The following is a 15,159-nucleotide window of genomic DNA, read 5'->3' as shown; positions in this document are numbered from 1 at the left end:
AGCCTTACGGGCCTAGAAAGTCTCAAGAGGGACAGGTGTATCCGATACCACACCACTGTCTAGGGAAGACAGCAATCCTAGTGTTACATACTGCAGAGAGAAACATGACAAGCACCAGAAGTTGTAACCAGAGAAACCTCTGGCTACATTCAAGAGAGTATGCTCCAGCAGGAAAACCTAAGAGTGTTCCGGTGGATAGACTTGAACACCTTCTCGCAGCAGAAGCAGGATGCCAGGCTGGAAACTAAGTTGAAAGGATCAACATGACACTCACTGTTCCTTTTCTGTCACTGCTATAGCAAATCATCACGGGTCAGTGGCTTAAAGAAAAATAGGCCAGATGTGAGTTCTGTAGAAGCCCAACACAAGTCTCAATAAACTCCAATCAAGGTATCTGCAATATTTTAAAATAATGGCTACTAGCTATATTCTAGGACAGAGCCTCCAGATGCAACCTGGAGTTTGCAGGGAATACTGGGGTCAGAGGAACACAAGAAGTCATTCTTAAAGATGTAATGAGCAAAATGCAAACTATAGAAAGCTGTTCTAGACAAATGGCTCACTCCCTTAAAACACTGTGAGCAAAAGCAAAATGCAGACGAGTCACAGTTGGAAGACTTAGAACGGCATCAGCCAATTGCAATGTATTGATTTGGTCTGCATCTTAATTCAAACAAACGTAAAAATGTACAAGGCAATTCGGGAAATTGAAGCAGGGACTGAATACTTGATGGTATTAAGAATGTTTGATTGCCTTAGGTGTTACAATGAAATGATTACAGATTAAGCCACATGGTGTCAGGATTTTAGTAGAGTAAGCTAGGGGCAGAACCAGGGTTACATGGGAGAAGACAGGATGCAAGGCTGACCAAGCTGATAGTGTGGTCCCCAGGTGATGGAGATATTCGCTTTTCTGCTTCTTTAATCTTTATAAGTTTGTATAATTAAAAGACTATCATAAAACATGGCTCAGGCAGTATGCATACTCCTTTCTTTTCTTTTTTTTGAAATAACATCTTATGTTTTCCAGGTTGGCCATGAACTTCTGATATAGCTGAGAATGGTCGTGAACTGAATCATCTGGCCTCCACTCCCCCAGTGCTTGGACGACAACTCTGCACGACCCAGTTTGTCCATCCTTCCATCCTCCCTTCCTTCCTTCCTAAAAAATTTGGTTAAAATATGGAGGAAAGAAAGATGAAAGTATGTGTCCTTAAAATAATTTTAAAGTATCTAACCACATTAACAAGAAATGCAAATAAACATAGAAAAGAAGTGGAGAGATGTGATTGGTGTATTTTATTTTTTTTAATTTTTCTTTATAACTATTACCAAGTGTCGTTCATAGCACAGGAGCATTCTTCTAAATGCTTTAAAATATTGCTCAACAGATGGATAAGTGAAACCTGTTACACATACAATCAGATGTTATTCTGTTTCACAAAAGAAGAGTGTTTTATTTTCGTAACAAAAATCCCACAAGAGCAACTTAAGGAAAGGGTTACTTGAGTTAACCAGGACAGGAGATACAGTGCATCAAAACAAAGAAGAAATGGGAGAGGCAGCAGGAAGTGGCTGGTCATATGGTGTCCACAGCCAGGAAGCAGAAAGTGACTGGTCACATGGTGTCCATAGCTAGGAAGCAGGAAGTGGCTGGTCACATGGTGTCCACAGCTAGGAAGCAGGAAATGGCTGGTCACATGGTGTCCAAAGCCAGGAAACAGAGAGTGACTGTTCACATTGTGCCTAGTTCAGCATAGCCCTGGTAGGGGTAGAATGACATGGTTCCTGCCCCTGAGACGGGGCCAGCAGGATTCTCTGCCTAGTACATAGACAGTGTTTTGCTTTTCACTTGGACCCCAGCCTTTATGATAATTTTGTAATAATTCATGTCTACACTCAAAGCATTAATTACGTTTTCTTTAAACTGAGATTGACGGGTACTAACGGATGGTAGCTCCTGACTACATGCATAGCTGTGACAAAATATCTGATCCATGGGGCTGAGAGGAAGATGACATCCTCCATCTATGTCCCCCATCAGGCCTGCGACTTCTCACCAAAGCCCAGGATCTAGAGACAGTGGGCTGATATGTTCAAAATGATCAAGAACACATCTGTCAGCCAGGAACCTCTAGACAAAAGATGTTGAGATGGAGCCATATCCTGGGCCTTCTGCTCTCAAACAAGCAAAACGCTTAGTTTGTCCTTAGAAACAACAGAGATTGTGATTGCTTGTGCATCTGGGTGTTGGCAAGGCAAGAGCAAGATTCCAACAGACTGATTGGGTAACGGGTCTGCTTTCTAGTTCTTTTTTTTTTTTTTTTTTTTTTACTTGTTTTCTTTTTCCTTCCTTCCTTCCTTCCTTTCTTTCTTTCTTTCTTTCTTTCTTTCTTTCTTTCTTTCTTTCTTTCTTCCTTCCTTCCTTCCTTCCTTTCCTCCTTTCTTTCTTTCTTTCTTTCTTTCTTTCTTTCTTTCTTTCTTTCTTTCTTTCTCTTTGATTTAAGTATTATTGCATTACGATGAGAAAAGATACGTAATTTCAATTTGTCTGAATGTGTTAACATTTAAAAACATATTTTGAGTAAATAGACTTACGTCACACTCTTCTTTCCCTCTTGTACCCCAACTCATCCCGGAGAACCCCCCTTCAAAACCTGCAATACTTTTTGTTTTTTATCATATTCTTTAAACTTTATAAAATATTGTAACAATAAAAATGAGTATTATGAAAGTTGTTTGATATAAAACAACTATCAATTGAACAGTCTTATGTAGATGTTTGTCTACAGCAAAACTGACAATACATGTTTTTCTCAATATAAATTTTAAATAACTTCAAATAAATTAACTATATGATATTTTAAAATAATATGTCACTATTAGTTTTTTAATGAACATAAATAGATAAAGTTTGTTTGTTTGTTTGTTTGTTTTGTTTTTAGTAGAGAACTGGCTTTTTAAAACTTACCTTTATTCAGTCCTTGAATTCTTTTCAGCTGCCCACTTCCATAGTTAGCATCAACATAATGGAATCTGAGCATTGCCTTTTGCATGGAGTCAGGACTTTTGAACTGGCAGGGAGATCCTAGGATAACCAGCTAGGAGGAGGCTTCCTGCTAAAACACAGAGACTCATTGGTGCCCTTGCCTAAGAGACCATCCAATATGGCCTGTCAGTCCTCTGAACAGGATTTTGTGTGGCTTGGCCGGTACTTAGAAAATAAGGGTCTGAGTATAAAAGAAACACCAAGGAACTTGGAAGGGGCGGAGAAGAGGCTGTGTGATCAGGGGAGTGTGGTCCCAGTTCTTCATGCACATGTATGCACACGTCACTGTGAGATCACCCATGTTGTGTAGCTAATATAAACTAATGTTCCAAAATAGTCAAAGGAATAGAGCCATGGAAAATATGACATTTTAAAACAGAGTAAAGAATCTAATTAACAAAGAAATAAAAACTCCCCCAATCATACTTCAAACCAAGAAAGGACAGGAAGAGAAAGTTAGCTTAAATCCAGGAAACCAAAACCTCTAAACTGAAACAGAAATGTAGAACAGACTCAAGAATTCACAAAGATCCAAGTGCAGTGGCTCACCAGCCTAGAGATCCAAATGCTGTCCAGCCAGCCAACAGCTACCGCAGTGTAAGGGCAGGAGGCAGCCCCAGCCAGTGCTGGAAGTGGGCAGGTCAATGATCCCACAGTGGTGAGGTCATTTTCAAGTACATTTTAAATAAGACATAGCATTTCCAAAAGAGAGTGGGCAAAATGAGTTACCCAGTGAAGAACTGTCAATAGAAATGAGGAAGGGGACATTATGGGCTGAAGTGCAGCTCAGCTTGCAGAATGCTCACCCAGTGTGCACAGCAGCTGGGATTTGATGGACAGCAGCACATAGACCAGTGTGGCTGAGAGTGGTGCAGGCAGAAAGCTTAGGATGTCAAAGGCACCTTCTGCACCTTCACAAGGTCAGTGATGTAGGATAACCAAGGATGTAGGAAACACTGAGACAGTCAGAGACACAGACGAGGAGACAAAGGTGTGTGTGTTAAAGAAGGGAGTGGGGAGGCAAGCTGCTTCTCAGGAAGCTGGGGCAGACTGCTTCAAAAAATATTTTTTGTTTCATGTACATTAGTGTTTTGCCTGTATGAGAGTGTCAGATCCTCTAGAACTGAAGTTACAGTTTTGAGCTGCCATATGGGTGCTGGAAATGGAACCCTGGTCCTCTAGAATAACAACTGATGCTCTTAGCCACTAAGCCATCTCTCCAGCCCAGACTGCCTCAAATTTATGGCCAGCATGGGCTACATAGTTGCAGGTCAGCCAAAGCAGAGATACACATAAAACAACAAAAAAACAAAACAACAAAAAAGCCCTGCCCCTGGAGGCATTGTAGGTGTGGCTGCTACATCACCTGTGTGTCATGGGTGACAGAGGGGAGAGAGGCTATGTCTATGCTCAGTGTGTTGACATATGGATATCTGAATGATCAGTAGACTAACATTCTCTGGAACAAAAGCAAGCCTGAGACAACCACCAGTCTGGCACCAGGCAGGCCTAGACGGGTGACCAGGATGGGAAGCAGGCCAAAGACTAGAAGAACCCCACCTAGGAACACAGGCCCCAGGCAGGGGTGACCCTAAGACAGAGGCCACTTGGATGGGCCAGTAAAGGAGTGAGCCTGAAATGACCACCAGACTGGCACCAGGAGGCCTGATAGGGAGCTAGCCTGAGATGATTATGAGTCTGGTAGCCCCCTACCCCCAAACCTGGGGGAGGCAGACCACGCTGGAGATGACCCCTGCCAGGCACTATACTGCATGAGTAGAACATAGCACTCCTGAGATTACCTGAAACAACCCCAGACACTCAGAGACCCTGGGTGCCATGAAGTGGAGCAAGTAAGTGGTAGAGCAATGGGAGAGAAAGAGAGAAGAACATGGGCACAACAAAGAGAGGTAGGGCTGGAAACTTGAGGGTAATAAGGAACAGCCAGATGCCAGTAGCTGGTGATGCAACCTAGGATCATGGTGGGGTCCTGTGCTAACACTGGGGGTCACATCTGGGTCCGAGGCCCTGCAGTAGGAGGGATCTGTCACAACCAAAGGCCAGGTGGATGTCCCTGGTCTGGGCTGCCACTAAGGACACGTTGATGTCAGAGGGCTAAGCAGAGCTAGCCTCACCCTTCACCTGGGCATTGTGGGAGAGCTGGCCCTAGAGGCCTGAGAGCAGGAGAGCAGACCCCGCCCAGAGCCAGCCACAGTACTCAGGGGCCCAAACAGTGCAGGAGTTGGGGGTTAGCAGGCTCTAAGGATGCTAGCACATGGTAGGGCTGGCCCTACCGCTACCTGTCTCCCTGACGTGGTGTGGATGAGAGGGAGATACTTTTTTCCCACCTTGCCCCTCACCACCTGCAGAAGTCAGGATACCTGGCCCTGGACTCGTGAGAGCAGGGGAGCTGACCCTGTCTTTCACCAGCTGTAGTACAGCCCTGCACCTCACGTGGAACTGACCAAGATGACAGGAGTATGGGTGAGCCAGCCCTGAGGATGTGAGCATGGGAGAGTTAGCTCTGCCTTCCACCCGATGCATCAGTTGGGAGAGCAGGCCCTGAACCTTGCCTGGGCAGCATAGCAGAGCTGGTCCCCGATGTGAAGGTTGCAGGTGAGCTGGCCCTGCGCCTTGTCTGCTGGGCACTGGAGAGTAAGAAGGAATGACACCTTCTTCCCCTCCCCCACATCTATGGCTGATGAGAAATCTGGCCCTCAGGATTATGCGTGGGAGAGCTAGCCATGTTCCTAGCTGGCTGTAGCACTCAGGGCAGCAGTCCCTGCACCTCACCTGGGCACCTAGAGCTGGCACTGGTTGTGGGGGTTGAGGGTGAGCTAGCCCCAAGGGCATGAGAGCCCAGCAGGCAGGATGACCATCTCCGATGCCCCTCAGGCCCAGATCCAGGGCTTTCAATTGGTCCATCCCAATATCTACCCCATCATTGATCTGCTGGAGTGCAGGAAGGGGCTGGTTCTACAGATCCAAAACTACAGGATCTCCATGACACAGGGCAACAGCAGGATATCTGAGAGGCGTCCCAGTGAGGTTCCAGTGTAGATAGAGAGGCAGAAGGCAGGAGCTTCGTGCCAGACCAACGAGTCGTTGCAATGAGCATTTCAAACAAAGAAGTGTGGACAAAAGCGAATGCTGTGGGCATGCCAACACTATAGCTTCCACACAAGTTTTCTCTCTGTTGCAGGAAAAGGTTGTGGGGGGGGGCAGGTATGGGGAAGGGGGAGATGAGTGGGATTGGCATGCATGATGTGAAGTTCACAAAAAAAAATCAATAAAATGTTAAAATCTAAAACAAAATCAGAACAACAAGATAAGAACAACCCCATTCAACAGTGTTATTTAATTTCCAATAGAGAAGACATTGCAATCATTTAAGGAGTTAGGGAGGTCACACTTAGAACTGATCCAGGTGGCCTTTTCTTCCTAGTACAGAGCCGTCTGCCTTGGCTTCTGAGAGGTGCCTGGTCCCATGTTGCATGGACGTGGGACATCCAGGTGACCCACAGGGCTGACAAAGCTGCGATCACATTGTCAACCCATCAGCTGGAATCTACTCAGTAGTAATAAGATTCCCCAAAGCTTGGCTTGCTGGGCTCTGTCATCCAGCATCCATGGAAGAACTCCCAGGAGTTCTCAGCATTCTCAACCTACCTGAGTCTTCTCAGTCTTACCCACCAGGATGCTCCTGCAGAAAGGAGGTCAGGCCTCCCAAAGGGCTACCTGGGGCTGAAGTCGACTGTGGACTTCTGTGTCACTATTTTTAGTGTGCCTGCAGGTGTGCCCACACGTGTGACTTGTGTACTCATACATGTGTGTCCTTGTGTACATGCACGTGTATGCTCAATTTTATATGTGTGCAGTGCATGTCTACACATGTACTTCAGTCTCAAATGCCAGTTCACAGGTGCGGAACGCCTTGACTTTTGGACACAGGCTTTCTTTCCAAAGGCCATCGAGGTTGAAACGCACCTGTCTAGCTGGATGGTGGAGGCACATGCCTTTAATCAGGAGGACGATGAGGGGATCTCAGTGAGGTCTGGGTCAGCCCGATCTGCAGAGTGAGTTCTAGGATAACCAGGGCTCAATAGAGAAACCCTGTCTCAACCCCTCCAATAAAAGGAGGTGTATCTGTCGCCATCTCAAAGTGCCAGGTGACAAGCTTCTCCTTGGAATAAACTCAGATCTATCGTAGGAAGCAGGCACTGAATGGACAGACAGAGTTGTTGTCTCAGGCTCCGAGTGCTTCTGAATCTCACTCAGGCTGTAGATGTCACACTCTTGACTTGTAGCCCAGCCAACTCTCATTAAGGTCAGGAGGGCCAGGAACAGCAGTGTGTCTATTCAGCAGTCTATGCAGCTTCTTCCAGGGGGTTTCCCAGGGCAGCCAAAGGATGAAGGTATTTTGCTCCTTTAGTATGGCATGCATGAGGAAAAGGAAAGACAACATCACGTTAGGTAGGTGTACCAGTGGAAGCTCCTCCCATCCCTCATTAGTATGCGTTAAAGCAGGGACCCCAGCAAACTAGCTACACTAACGTGGTACTGCTATAGAACCACCACACGGGGGCAGTACAACATCAGTTTCTGACGGATTGCAGGACCAGCTGCCTTCCTGCCTTCCTTATTGGCAAGGACTGGGGTTTCTGTGCTCTCCAAACCTTCCTCCCTATTTCCTCACAAGGGACTATCGGGAGCACTAGCTACACAGCGTCCCAGTGCCTCCAAAAGAGCCAGCAGGGAGCACTGTCTGCACAGACCCTCAATGCCTCCCATAGGGCCAGCAGGGAGCACTTCACAGCTCCTCACCGCTGTGCACAAGGGAGGAACTTGATGCTCAGGCCAATTCCAGATGTGAGTCACAGGAAATAATTACTGCACATATGGGTGCCCAGCTTTCTTCTCTCCAACAGAGAGGACTTCTGATTCATGGGGAATATGTGGTTGCTATGAGCCGCCATGTCACTTCTCTCAGATTTGGGCACTAAGATTTGGGGGTGGGGGTGGGGTGGAATGGGGTTTGTTTTTTAAAGAGAGTGTCATGAATTCTAGACTGGCCTCAAACTCTCTATGTTAGAAGATGACCTTGACGGTCTGGTTCTCTTATCTCCACCCCCACAATCTTAGGATTCTGGCCATGAACCACCTGACTTGATTTGATGCTGGCCAAGAACCCAGGGACTCCAGCAGGCTAGGCACACTGAGTGATAGCACTAGGCCTGTTGGTTTTCTTCAAAGATTTTTGGGATACAACTGGGGTGCACTGATGCTTGAGTGTACATTTATTAGAAGGGGAGGTGGGCATTGTGGGTATAGTGTGGTAAGTGGATGTGTAACACTGCAGGCTCCCCTCCCCCTTCCCTATCCCCCCTCCCCCACCCCGCCTTTAGCAGCACACTGCCACTGAAGCCTCGAAGGCTCAGGACTGACTTCTTGGTTTCCAGTCCCAATGGCACCGCTTACCAGTATGAGATCTCGGCCATGTTAGCGAACCTCCGTCCTCGTGCAGCCCATGTTACACAGAAAGTGAAGTCACTACTTGGTCACGTGAGAGCGGGTCCCCTCTGAGAGCCCTGGTGTCAGAAGCCATGCAGTCACGCTGAGCCATTTCCCAGTGGCTGACTCTTCCCCGCCCTGCCCTCTGCATAGGAAAGTTGTTTGGTCTGCGGTGGGCACTCAAATATGGATTGAGCCTGGCTGCCTGTCACTGTCTGAAAACTTCTCAACAAACTATCACATGGGTTCTGCTGCCAGACAGAGTATTTCATATATCACCCAAACTAGGGTGCTGTTAATAATTACAGTGGGAAAACAGTTTAATCCAGGATGGCTCTGGTCAGTGAAGCAGAGTGTATGGTGACCTGTGCTATGACTCTCTGACACAGGAGAAGGAATCAAGACAGCAGGTTCACTAACATGGCCTCTTTGGTTGACGGTTTAGTCTCTGGGAGCTCTTGGGGAGTGGGGGGTTCTGGTTGGTTGATATTGTTGTTCCTCCTTGGGATTGCAAACCCCTTCAGCTCCTCAGTCCTCCTCCTAACTCCTCCATTGGGGCCCCCATGCTCTGTCTGATCATTGGCTGTGAGCATCTGCATCTGTATTGGTCAGGATCTGGCAGATGTCGATTCTTTTACACAAAAATAGTAGGTTATTTTCTGACTTCCACTTGGTGCTCAATTGCCGTCATACATTCCAAGACTGTGTAGTCTGCTTGGACTCAGTAGAGACTTCTACAAATGGTGGCTAGATACCATGGGTTAGTATTATAGAGGTCTTCTGGGGGGTTTTTGGTCTGGGTTTTTTGTTTGTTTGTTCTTGTTTTTTTGCCCAATCTGACTGTTGATGCTAACAGTTCCTGAGAGAAGTACTGAAGTCAGTTTTCATTTAAATGTGTCTCTCGTTGCAGTCCGGCCTGGCTTTGTTTCAGGCACTTGGTACATTCACAGTTATGGTTGTTCTGTTGTCTTGGAGAACTATCCCCTGGTCATTTTGTGGTAGTGGTTCTCCCTGCTAACAGCCATTGTTCTAAAGTCTGCTTATAAGTGTGCTCTTTAAATTCCTTTATTTTATTGTATTTCTTTTATGTCCATGAGTGCTTTGCCTGTATGTCTGTCTGTCTGTGTACTACATCCATACCTGGTGCTTGAGAGTCCAGAAGAGGGCATCAGATCTCCTGGTACTGGAGTTACAGACAATTATAAGCTACCATATGAGGGGAGGGAATTGAACCCAGATGCTGGAGAGGATGTGGAGAAAGAGGAACACTCATCCATTGTTGGTGGGATTGCAAGCTTGTACAACCACTCTGGAAATCAGTCTGGCGGTTCCTCAGAAAATTGGACATAGTACTACCGGAGGATCCAGCAATACCTCTCCTGGGCATATATCCAGAAGATGCCCCAACTGGTAAGAAGGACACATGCTCCACTATGTTCATAGCAGCCTTATTTATAATAGCCAGAAGCTGGAAAGAACCCAGATGCCCCTCAACAGAGGAATGGATACAGAAAATGTGGTACATCTACACAATGGAGTACTACTCAGCTATTAAAAAGAATGAATTTATGAAATTCCTAGCCAAATGGATGGACCTGGAGGGCATCATCCTGAATGAGGTAACACATACACAAAGGAACTCTCACAATATGTACTCACTGATAAGTGGATATTAGCCCAAAACCTAGGATACCGAAGATATAAGATACAATTTGCTAAACACATGAAACTCAAGAAAAATGAAGACTGAAGTGTGGACACTATGCCCCTCCTTAGAAGTGGGAACAAAACACCCTTGGAAGGAGTTACAGAGACAAAGTTTGGAGCTGAGATGAAAGGATGGACCATGTAGAGACTGCCATATCCAGGGATCCACCCCATAATCAGCATCCAAACGCTGACACCATTGCATACACTAGCAAGATTTTATCAAAAGGACCCAGATGTAGCTGTCTCTTGTGAGACTATGCCGGGGCCTAGCAAACACAGAAGTGGATGCTCACAGTCAGCTAATGGATGGATCACAGGGCTCCCAATGAAGGAGCTAGAGAAAGTACCCAAGGAGCTAAAGGGATCTGCAACCCTATAGGTGGAACAACATTATGAACTAACCAGTACCCCGGAGCTCTTGACTCTAGCTGCATATGTATCAAAAGATGGCCTAGTCGGCCATCACTGGAAAGAGAGGCCCATTGGACTTGCAAACTTTATATGCCCCAGTACAGGGGAACGCCAGGGCCAAAAAGGGGGAGTGGGTAGGCAGGGGAGTGGGGGTGGGTGGGTATGGGGGACTTTTGGTATAGCATTGGAAATGTAAATGAGCTAAATACCTAATAAAAAATGGAAAAAAAAAAAACTTCGGGGAATCTTGGAGTCGCCTCACCCTGCTGGAATTGAAGACTTGTCACCTTGTGTCTGTGTCTGGACCGTTCTACCAGACTCCGGAAGGATGAGCACCCGGCCTCTTCTCACGCTCCAACAGCTGGCATCCAGGGACTGGCGAGTAATGAAGACTCCGCCGTCTCTGCTCTGGAGCACCCGCCCAAAGTGTTCTTCAGCCCTGTTCAAGGAGGCCTTCATTAAGAGACGCAGGAAAATTGTGAAGCACATGGTAGCGACTTGGCCCTACCCAAACCTCTATATTGGCCCCTTGATGGACAGCTACCATGTTGATACCTTCCAGGCTGTGTGGGACGGAGTGGATGGGCTGAGTGGCCAGAAGGTTCAGCCTAGGAGCTATAGACTGAAAGAGCTCAATTTGGTGGATGTCAAACATTGACTTCCTGGAAGTATGGATTCCAACACGGGATCTTCTCCGAGTTCCAGAGGAGGAAGAGGAGAAATTTCACACAACAGTGCTGGTGCAACCACTAAGTGTTCATGCTGACTATGTCTTCCTGTTCCCCCTTCTCAAACAGTACCATGAGCACTTCTTTCGGTGGGTTAGGCAGAGATTAAATACAATGCCCTTCTTTTCTTATAATTTGGTACCAAAAAAAGAAATGAAATTGAGACAGGACAAGGTATTGCATTCCTTGGGATATCATGGGATCTGTAGTTACATGCAGGTGGTTTTAAGCCACCTGGCATGGGTGCTCTGAAAGAGCAGTCTGTGCTCTTAACTCTTTAGGCAACTCTCTAGCCTGAAAATAATCATGTTGTGACATGGGCTGGCTTAGAACTCACTGTGTAGACCACTTCCCTCAGCTTCTGCCTATGGAGTGTTGATAGGAGACAGTGCACAGCCATGCCTGGCTTCTTGATGTTTGTTTGTTTGTTTGTTTGTTTGTTTGTTTGTTTTTATGTTCTTTCTTGATGTTTTTGTATGTTTGCCCAGGCTTGACTCAAAGATATGACAACAGTGTTTCTGTCTCTTGTTGTCTTTTTTCATTGGTTATGTTATTTTACATTTCAAATGTTATCCTCTTCTCATTTTCCCTTCCGCAAACCCTCTATTCCATCCCCATAAATACAAACTTCTGTAGCTTAGCGTTAACTCTGTAGCAGTCCATGCAAAATGTCCTTGCAAGCGCACATACCCTATTACCTTCTGCAACTCCCATACCCGGCATTCTGTTACACATGCAGGTTGCTCTCAACAGTTACATAGTAGCAACTTACACAGAAAAGGTTCCTTTCTGCAGCTACACCATTGATGTCAACAGGCAGTTAGCGTTTCCAGTGCCTTTCTTCACAGTCTGAGAACAGCTCTCCCCTGGGGTTAGTTCCCTTGTAAAGCTTGGCAGCTATCAGACCAGGCAGACCGGAACTGCTGTAGGCAAATTCCTGAACTTTCCTCCTTGAGAGACTTGATTCACCTTCATTCTTGAGAGTATGCTGTTGTTCCGACGCCTTTCGACTCTGTGGTTTTTGGAGAGAAAGCCAGGATGGCGGCTCTGTATAGAATGTATTAATTTTTTTACTAGCTGCCCTCAAGATTTCTGTTTGTTTGTTTGTTTCATATATTAAGTGATAAAGTGCCTAGGAACTTTAATTTTATTTTATTATAAAATAATAATAATTCTCAGCTTGGGAATAGCTGAGTCTCCTAATATATACTTACAGGGTTCTTTTTGTGTTTTTGTTTTGTTTTGTTTTTTTAAATCTGCAATTGTTTCACCCATTATTTCTTCAAATATCTTTCTTCTTATTTTTTTTTTACCTCTTAGTCTTGGATTCTAATGGTATGTATACTTGACCTTGACCTTTTGGTAGTCTTACCAGTCACTGTTACCTTCCCATGAATGAATCTGAGTTGAAGGATGAATGATGTGATTAAAACACCAGATGGAGTTCATATTGGAATGTCATCGGCACTGTGAGGCATTAAGGAGGTAGAACAGATGTGGATAATTATGGTTTCTTTGGAAAGCCAGTTATGTCCAATGGTGTTTTGCTGGGACAGACACATGAAGGAGTGTTTTCCTAAATCGGACACAGGTGAAAGGATGTTTTGCTAAAGCAAGAACACGAAAGGATTCTTCACTAAGGACACACACATGTATTGGCTCCTCTTACATTGTGTTGCTGAGCTCCACTTATGGTGACACCATAGAGAAAAACTCCGTAAAGAACTTCTCATGAGGTTCCTGTGGCTTCTTGCAACTTCCATGGACTTGGGCAGATTGGCAGGGTGATGTCAGCTAATAGACTCATGTGGAGTTTTGATAAGACAGACTCATGTGGTGAGGCAAGACTGGTGGGAGGACAGAGTATAAATACGACTCCACAGACAGTGGCAGGAGGCTTGCATAGCTAGCTTTGCAACTTTTAGTTCATCTCACATCTTCTTCACTGATCTTCACTTCATTGAGAGAGGCATGGCAGAGAACTTCTCTTGGCATCCCTGCTGGTCTAGGTCACTCCTGTTGTCAATTTGGCAGAGGCCTGGCTGTTTCTGCTGGGTCATGCCACTGCTGCTAGTTCATGTTCACTACCTTGACGCTACTGAACTGGACTGCTGGAATATTCATGAAGTGTTTGCCAGTGGATCAAGTTGCTGCTGCTGCTGTTGCTGCTGCTGCTGATTCCTGTGAACTGAACTGCTGATTTCCTGACAACACAGGATTTGCTCCAAAGAACAATTTTCTAGACAGGTCCGCTTCCCCCTGTATCCTAATAGCTGTTCTTTTCCACTACCTCTGGTGTTTGGTGGGCTGGAAGGAATGTTAGGCATTTAAGAACCCTTATTAAAGGAGGGTTTAAAAAGTCAAAGCAGCATAGAACCTTTATTTGATGTATTTACAAGATGACTAGGACTAAAATCTTCAGGGCAGATCATCCATGGTGAAACACTGATGACTGTTTAAGAGTTACCAACATGGACCCCTGTCCCTCGAAAAAAAATGTCCTGTCCTGGTTTGGAACTCTGCCAGCAAGGAGATGATTACCAGATACCGTCTCCTGACTTTGGGTCCTCTTTCCTTTATAATACACCCAGTCTGTGGACTTGCGCTATCAGCCACAAGAAACAGGCTAGGACAGTGAACAATGCCTGAATCTACTAACTGACTGCTTTCTCTTGCCCATCCTAACTCAGGATGTTAAAAGCACTTGCAGTGCAGTACATCTCCATTCGTGTTGATTTTATTCTTGAAATGCCCACGTATTCTTTCTTTCTTCTCCATCTCCTTGCCGACGCCCCAGTCCAGGTCTTTAGCCTGGTTGTCTGTTTCTCCCTTGTCTCTTGCCGGGATTCCTGGCTCTGGATGTTTAACACGTCACACACTGCTCCCCTTCCTTAATCATTCCTTCTTTTGCTTCAGCAAGTGGTGTCTTAGGAACACAGAAACTAGAAGATGAAGGCTCAGATTCACCTGGCCCATCACCCATTCCTTCCCAGTGTAAGAGCCAGAACCCTCAAAAGCACCCCAGTATCTGGTTCATAGACCTTTACCATCACATCAGAGCAGTTCCAACCTTCCCTCTTTGTTTATTCTTCTGGGGTCATTTTGCTTGACTGAAGTTCACAACCAGACAGAAACTAAAGACTCACTTTCTAGACATGGACTCTTTTTTTTGTTTTGTTTTGTTTTGTTTTGTTTTGTTTTCCAAGACAGGGTAGCTCTGTGTAGCCCTGGCTGTCCTGAAACTCACTCTGTAGACCAGGCTGGCCTCAAACTTAGAAATCGGCCTGCCTCTGCCTCCCAAGTGCTGGGATTTAAGGAGTGAGCCACCACCGCCCGAAGCGACATGAACTCTTCTTGGTAGAAAATGTCAGGGCCAGATTTTCACTTCCAAACCAGTTGATTCAAATAGTAGTGGGAGAAGAGCAATCCAGGAAGGCTGCCAGGCATGGGTGAACTCCCTGCAGGTACGAAAAGCATTCAGCACTGAGCTGGGAGGAGACGGAGGTGCCATTTCAGAACATGAGTAGGGACATTCATTTCAGTTCATGGTCGCAGGGGGTTCAGTCTATAACGGTGGGAAGAAAGCAGCAGAGCGGGATTTACATCTGGGCAGACCAGGGACTGGAGATGGGGATACTGTACTGAGCTGACATGCTTCTCTTCGGGGGCAGAGTGCAGCCACGGCCAGGTCCACTCACCCCAGGGACGGTCTTTCTCCCCGAGTTCATCCACTCCTATAACAGCGAGAGG

At 46.0% G+C, this 15,159-nt stretch overlaps 2 long non-coding RNA genes and 1 other non-coding gene across 4 annotated transcripts in view; 1 reads left to right on the top strand and 2 right to left on the bottom strand.

The window, feature by feature from the left end:
• Positions 1-1,431: 1,431 nt before the first annotated feature.
• Positions 1,432-3,653, bottom strand: Gm38806. The gene is made up of 3 exons (XR_869064.2): positions 3,599-3,653; positions 2,972-3,116; positions 1,432-1,674 (listed from the first exon to the last, which is right to left on the bottom strand). It is a non-coding gene; the product is annotated as a predicted gene, 38806 (long non-coding RNA).
• A 722-nt stretch (positions 3,654-4,375) lies between these two features.
• On the top strand, positions 4,376-4,506 carry Gm26289. The gene has a single exon (XR_003956616.1). It is a non-coding gene; the product is annotated as a small nucleolar RNA SNORA17 (small nucleolar RNA).
• Positions 4,507-6,394: 1,888 nt separating this feature from the next.
• The window catches only part of Gm31279, a 34,321-nt gene continuing 25,556 nt past the window's right edge, over positions 6,395-15,159 (bottom strand). The window contains exons 1-4 of one of the 2 annotated variants that reach the window (XR_377651.2): positions 12,182-12,392; positions 10,944-11,120; positions 8,528-8,637; positions 6,395-7,475 (exon numbers count right to left, since the gene is read on the bottom strand). This is a non-coding gene — a long non-coding RNA (predicted gene, 31279). Of the gene's footprint in view, positions 7,476-8,527; positions 8,638-10,943; positions 11,121-12,181; positions 12,393-15,159 lie in introns of those variants that run through there. The other variant, XR_377652.4, reaches the window with a different exon arrangement.

Source organism: Mus musculus, chromosome 6, assembly GCF_000001635.26.
Source record: "Mus musculus strain C57BL/6J chromosome 6, GRCm38.p6 C57BL/6J".
NCBI lineage: Eukaryota > Metazoa > Chordata > Mammalia > Rodentia > Muridae > Mus > Mus musculus.
Note: the sequence above shows the minus strand (reverse complement) of the source record. Positions and strands in the feature narration are given on the sequence as shown.